This window comes from Petromyzon marinus, chromosome 69 (genome assembly GCF_048934315.1).
Source record: "Petromyzon marinus isolate PM22_M1 ecotype Great Lakes invasive population chromosome 69, UKy_Petmar_22M1.pri1.0, whole genome shotgun sequence".
NCBI classification, from domain to species: Eukaryota; Metazoa; Chordata; class Hyperoartia; order Petromyzontiformes; family Petromyzontidae; genus Petromyzon; species Petromyzon marinus.
Genome location: NC_133735.1, coordinates 3,047,053 through 3,053,271, shown reverse-complemented (window position 1 = coordinate 3,053,271; position 6,219 = coordinate 3,047,053). Strand labels below are relative to the sequence as shown.

At 53.5% G+C, this 6,219-nt stretch overlaps 1 protein-coding gene across 1 annotated transcript in view; it reads left to right on the top strand.

The window, feature by feature from the left end:
* CIDEB (cell death inducing DFFA like effector b) overlaps window positions 1–2,966 on the top strand; it is a 37,739-nt gene extending 34,773 nt beyond the window's left edge. Inside the window, exon 5 of the mRNA XM_032979038.2 lies at window positions 1–2,966. This exon is cut by the window's left edge and continues 528 nt beyond it. The gene's annotated coding sequence lies outside the window, so the exon portion shown is untranslated.
* The last annotated feature ends 3,253 nt before the right edge of the window (window positions 2,967–6,219 follow it).

Genomic DNA, 6,219 nt, shown 5'->3' with positions numbered 1-6,219 from the left:
TCAGCCACTCACTCAGCCACTCACTAACTCAGCCACTCACTCACTCAGCCACTCACTCGCTCGCTCAGCCACTCACTCAGCCACTCGCTCGCTCAGCCACTCGCTCACTCAGCCACTCACTCAGCCACTGACTCAATCACCCACTCACTCACTCAGCCACTCACTCGCTCACTCAGCCATTCACTCACTCAGCCACTCACTCACTCACCCACTCACTCGCTCGCTCACCCACTCACTAACTCAGCCACTCACTAACTCAGCCACTCGCTCAGCCACTCACTCACTCAGCCACTCGCTTGCTCACCCACTCACTAACTCAGCCACTCAATCACTCAGCCACTCACTCACTCAGCCACTCACTAACTCAGCCACTCACTAACTCAGCCACTCACTCAGTCATATGCTCACTCAGCCACGTGCTCACTCCCTCAGACACTCACTCACACTGGGGGAGGCTATAAGAGGACCAGGCTGGGACCAGTGCAGTCCACACCATCGCCTCGCCACCGAGTTAAAATTTCGGTGCGCTATGAGATGTTAACTCCCTCGCCTGGTACACAGGAGGTCGTCGGTTAGATCCCGACCCTGACGACGCCTGCTGCTGCTGTAAATTTGGAGTCTGCGTCTCTCTCTCATCATCATCATCACGGTGGCTATGAGATGTTGACTACCTCGCCTGGTACACAGGAGGTCGTGGGTTCGATCCCGACCCTGACGACGCCTGCTGCTGCTGCTGTAGATTTGGAGTCTGCGTCTCTCTCCTCTCTCCCCGTGGTGGTCACTGCGTGGATTTGTCTCTGGATCCACCGGTTTTACCCTCCACGTTTAGAATCAATGTCACCACGCGTTCAGAGTGTTGAGCTGCTGCTACAGATTTACACGTGGTGATGATGATGATGATGGTATCACCCACGTGGTGATGATGATGATGGTATCAGCCACGTGATGATGATGATGATGGTATCAGCCACGTGGTTATGATGATGATGATGGTATCAGCCACGTGGTGATGACGATGATGATTATGGTATCAGCCACGTGGTGATGATGATGATTATGGTATCAGCCACGTGGTGATGATGATGATGATTATGGTATCAGCCACGTGGTGATGATGATGATGATGGTATCAGCCACGTGATCGAGCTGCTATCATTTGCGCTGGGCCAGGTCGCCTTCTGACAAAAATCCACAAGGCTCAGTGAGGCCTTACCTGATTAAAATGAAAAAATATATATTAAATTTTAGTTTAGTCTGTGGGTCTCTATATATATTGATCTCTATGTGTCTCTATGTGTCTCTATGGGTCTCTATGTGTCTCTATGTGTCTCTATGGATCTCGATAGGTCTCTGTGAATCTCTGTGTCTCTGTGTGTCTCTATGGATCTCTATGGATCTCAATGGGTCTCAATGGGTCTCTATGAATCTCTATGTGTCTCTATGAATCTCTGTGTCTCTGTGTGTGTCTCTATGGGTCTCTATATATCTCTATATATCTCTATGTGTCTCTGTGTGTCTCTGGATCTCTATGTATCGCTATGTGTCCCTGTGGGTTGGTGGTGGTGGGGAACGGTGGTGCAGTGGTTAGCGCTACGCCGCGCTAAGAACCCGGCGGCCCAGGTTCGATTCCAGCTCACGGGCAACACCGCCAGTGACGATTATCTGAACCGGTCCTGGGCCTCCCCTAGGTCGACTCAGCCTCAAACGAGTTACCTGGTGTGGTGTGTAAGCATCGCCACTGGGGAGACAAAGGCGGTCGGGCGTGGTGTTGGCCACCCACCCCCTCGTGTACCGTTACCGGCCTTCATAGGTGATGCTCGCTAACAGCACTTGCCCCTACAGTCTGTTAAGGCTACACGGGGGATCTTTGTGTGTGTTTGTATTTGTGTGTATCTGTGTCTGTATGTATCTGTGTGTGTATCTGTGTGTGTGAGTACCTGTGTGTGTATCTGTGTGTGTGTATCTGTGTGTGTATGTATGTGTGTGTACCTGTGTGTATGTATGTATGTACCTGTGTGTATGTGTATCTGTGTGTGTATATCTGTGTGTGTATCTGTGTGTATGTGTGTATGTGTGTACCTGTGTGTGTGTGTGTGTACCTGTGTGTATCTCTGTGTGTATATGTGTGAGTGTATGTACCTGTGTATGTGTGTGTATGTGTGTGTGTAACTGTGTGTATGTGTATCTGTGTGTACCTGTGTGTGTGTATCTGTGTGTGTGTAACTGTGTGTGTATGTGTGTATGTATGTGTGTGTGTAACTGTGTGTGTATGTACCTGTGTATGTGTGTGTACCTGTGTGTGTGTGTGTACCTGTGTGTGTGTATCTGTGTGTGAGTAACTGTGTGTGTATGTGTGTATGTATGTGTGTGTGTATCTGTGTGTGAGTAACTGTGTGTGTATGTGTGTGTGTATGTATGTGTGTGTGTAACTGTGTATGTATGTGTGTAACTGTGTATGTATGTGTGTATGTATGTGTGTGTGTACCTGTAAGTGCTATTGCATCCCTCCGTTGCGTCCCTCCGTGAGGTTGCACTCAACCCACACGCGCCTCGTGTTGCCGCTGTGCGCCACGCAACTCGCGAAACTCGCGCAACCCGCGCAACCGGCTCGCGCGAGTTGCTCGCGACCGGTCGCTAAGACGTCCCGCGGGCAACGCAATCGACATCCGTAGCGCGTTACGGCGCAACCCGAGTTGCGTGCTCGCGCAACCCGAGTTGCGTGCTCGCGCAACCCGAGTTGCGTGCTCGCGTAACCCGAGTTGCGGGCGACCTCTTGCACGTCGGTCCGCGTGCGAGCGGGCGGGTTGCGAGCGGGTTGCGAGCGGGTTGAGTGCAACTCGACTGAGCGGGTTGCGTGCAACTCGATTGCGTGCGACCGAGTTGCGTGCATCGACGTCGTCGTCTTAATTCCTCGTGACGAGCGCGGAAATTAAAAACGCGATTCATCAAATGTCGCAGTGAGCGTGGCTGAGGGTCCCCGTGTGATTCATTACTGCTGCTGCGTATTTGGAGTCTGCGTCTCTCTCTCTCATCATCATCATCAGGGTGGCTAGGAGATGTTGACTACCTCGCCTGGTACACTGGAGGTCGTGGGTTCCATCCCGACCTCTGACGATGCTTACTGCTGCTGTGTATTTGGAGTCTGCGTCTCTCTCATCATCATCATCACGGTGGCTATGAGATGTTGACTACCTCGCCTGGTACACTGGAGGTCGTGGGTTCCATCCCGACCTCTGACGATGCTTTCTGCTGCTGTGTATTTGGAGTCTGCGTCTCTCTCATCATCATCATCATCATAGTTACTAGGAGATGTTGACTACTTCGCCTGGTATACAGGAGGTCGTGGGTTCCATCCCGACCTCTGACGATGCTTACTGCTGCTGTGTATTTGGAGTCTGCGTCTCTCTCATCATCATCATCATCATAGTGGCTAGGAGATGTTAACTACCTCGCCTGGTACACTGGAGGTCGTGGGTTCCATCCCGACCTCTGACGATGTCTACTGCTGCTGCGTATTTGGAGTCTGCGTCTCTCTCATCATCATCACAGTGGCTAGGAGATGTTAACTACCTCGCCTAGTATACTGGAGGTCGTGGGTTCCATCCCGACCTCTGACGATGCTTACTGCTGCTGTATATTTGAAGTCTGCGTCTCTCTCATCATCATCATCATCATCACAGTGGCTAGGAGATGTCAATTACCTCGCCTGGTATACAGGAGGTCGTGGGTTTAATCCTGACCCCTGATTACGCCTACTACTGTACGCACGGGCTGGAGAAGAGACGGAGTGACGTGGTACAGGAGGAGGACGTGGAGCTGAGTGGACTTGCCGATGACCGCTACCAGCGGTGTCAAGGTCGGCCTCTGTGGAGGAGGCTCGTGAAGGACGCTGCTGCTACTGGGCGGTGCCAGGCTAGGTGCACCTTGAGGACGCTACTGGGCAGTTGGAGGCAGTCGCCCTCCAGCAACAACGGAGGGCGGAGGAGCGACGCTCACAACAACGAGCGGAGCGCCGGGCGGCTAAAGCACAGCAAGTTGGCACAGTAGGGGGCACAGGTGGTGCATCGGCCACTCGTCTGTCGGTTAACCCCGTGTCACCTGCTGGGTCTGTCCCGTGACTTCCTCCTCCTGCACCTAGCCTGGCACCTGCTGGGTCTGTCTCGTGATCACCTCCTCCTGCACCTAGCCTGGCACAGCAGTCAACCCATGGCACCTGCAGGGTCTGTCCCGTGACCTCCTCCTCCTGCACCTAGCCTGGCACAGCAGTCAACCCATGGCACCTGCTGGGTCTGCCCCGTGACCTCCACCTGCACCTAGCCTGGAACAGCAGTCAACCCGTGTCACCAGCTGGGTCTGTCCCGTGACCTCCTCCTGCACCTAGCCTGGCACAGCAGTCAACCCACGGCACCTGGCTGGGTCTGTCACGTGACCTCCTCCTGCACCTAGCCTGGCACAGCAGTCAACCCACAGCACCTGCTGGGTCTGTCCCGTGACCTCCTCCTGCACCTAGCCTGGCACAGCAGTCAACCCACGGCACCCGCTGGGTCTGTCCCGTGACCTCCTCCTCCTGCACCTAGCCTGGCACAGCAGTCAACCCATGGCACCTGGCTGGGTCTGTCCCGTGACCTCCTCCTCCTCCTGCACCTAGCCTGGCACAGCAGTCAACCCACGGCACCTGGCTGGGTCTGTCACGTGACCACCTCCTGCCAGCAGCGATCCTTCGACACTTCACGTGGTCGCCTCGCGGTGGTGCACCTAGCCTGGCACGGGCGCCGCGGTGACGTCACCGCCCGCTCGGCCGAGGCGAATGGAGTAGGCAGTTGAGTTGGGGAGCGGTGGTGCAGCGGTTAACGCTCCGAACCCGGCTAACTCGAGTTCGATTTTTTTATTTTTTTTACCCCAACACCCGGTTCCCGGGCCTCCCACTAGGTCGACCCGGCCCACTAGGGGGGGGGGGGAGACAAAGGCGGCCGGGCGTGGTGCTGCTCACTCCGACCCCGTTCGTGTGTGCCCACAAGTGCCGATTGGAGCTGCTTGCAACTCGCTCAGAGCACGTTTCGCCATCAGTCTGTTACAGGCTACACGGGGCGGGGGGGGCGATCTTTATTTTGTGCCCGTGTGTGTGCACGCCATGCAGTGACAATCTCCAGAAGTCAAAGATTTATTTTTATTTTAAATATATATGAACTGTGTATACGGCATAGATATAGATACAAAACGATTTCGATTCATTTTCTCAGAATTGCAACTTGTTATGACAAAACCGTGCAATGGTCACGTACGCGCGCGCGTGCGTTTGTGTGTGTGTATATACACAGGGACTCCTCTATTTACGAACATTCCGACTTACGAACTTTCAGAGAGATACGAACAAAAACCATTGCTCCCACGTGGCCCAGTTGCAGCTTGTTTGGAACAGAGAGTTCGTAAGTTCAGCAGCCTGCGAAATAGATGGTAGTGGTGGTGGCATCTACGTCTGTACAACGTGAAGAACCAGCGGCATCTACATCTACAGAACGTGAAGAACCAGCGGCATCTACATTTGTAGAACGTGAAGAACCAGCGGCATCTACATCTACAGAACGTGAAGAACCAGTGGCATCTACATCTACAGAACGTGAAGAACCAGTGGCATCTACATCTGCAGAACGTGAAGAACCAGTGGCATCTACATCTGCAGAACGTGAAGAACCAGTGGCATCTACATCTGCAGAACGTGAAGAACCAGTGGCATCTACATCTACAGAACGTGAAGAACCAGCGGCATCTACATCTACAGAACGTGAAGAACCAGTGGCATCTACATCTGCAGAACGTGAAGAACCAGCGGCATCTACATCTACAGAACGTGAAGAACCAGTGGCATCTACATCTGCAGAACGTGGAGAACCAGTGGCATCTACATCTGCAGAACGTGAAGAACCAGTGGCATCTACACCTGCAGAACGTGAAGAACCAGTGGCATCTACATCTACAGAACGTGAAGAACCAGTGACATCTACATCTACAGAACGTGAAGAACCGCCCTCCGGCCGGACACTGTGACACGTGTGTGTGTGTGACACGTGTGTGTGTGTGACACGTGTGTGTGTGTGACACGTGTGTGTGTGTGACACGTGTGTGTGTGTGACACGTGTGTGTGTGACACGTGTGTGTGTGTGAGAGGCACGCGTGTGTGTGAGGCACGCGTGTGTGTGTGTGACACGCGTGTGTGTGTGT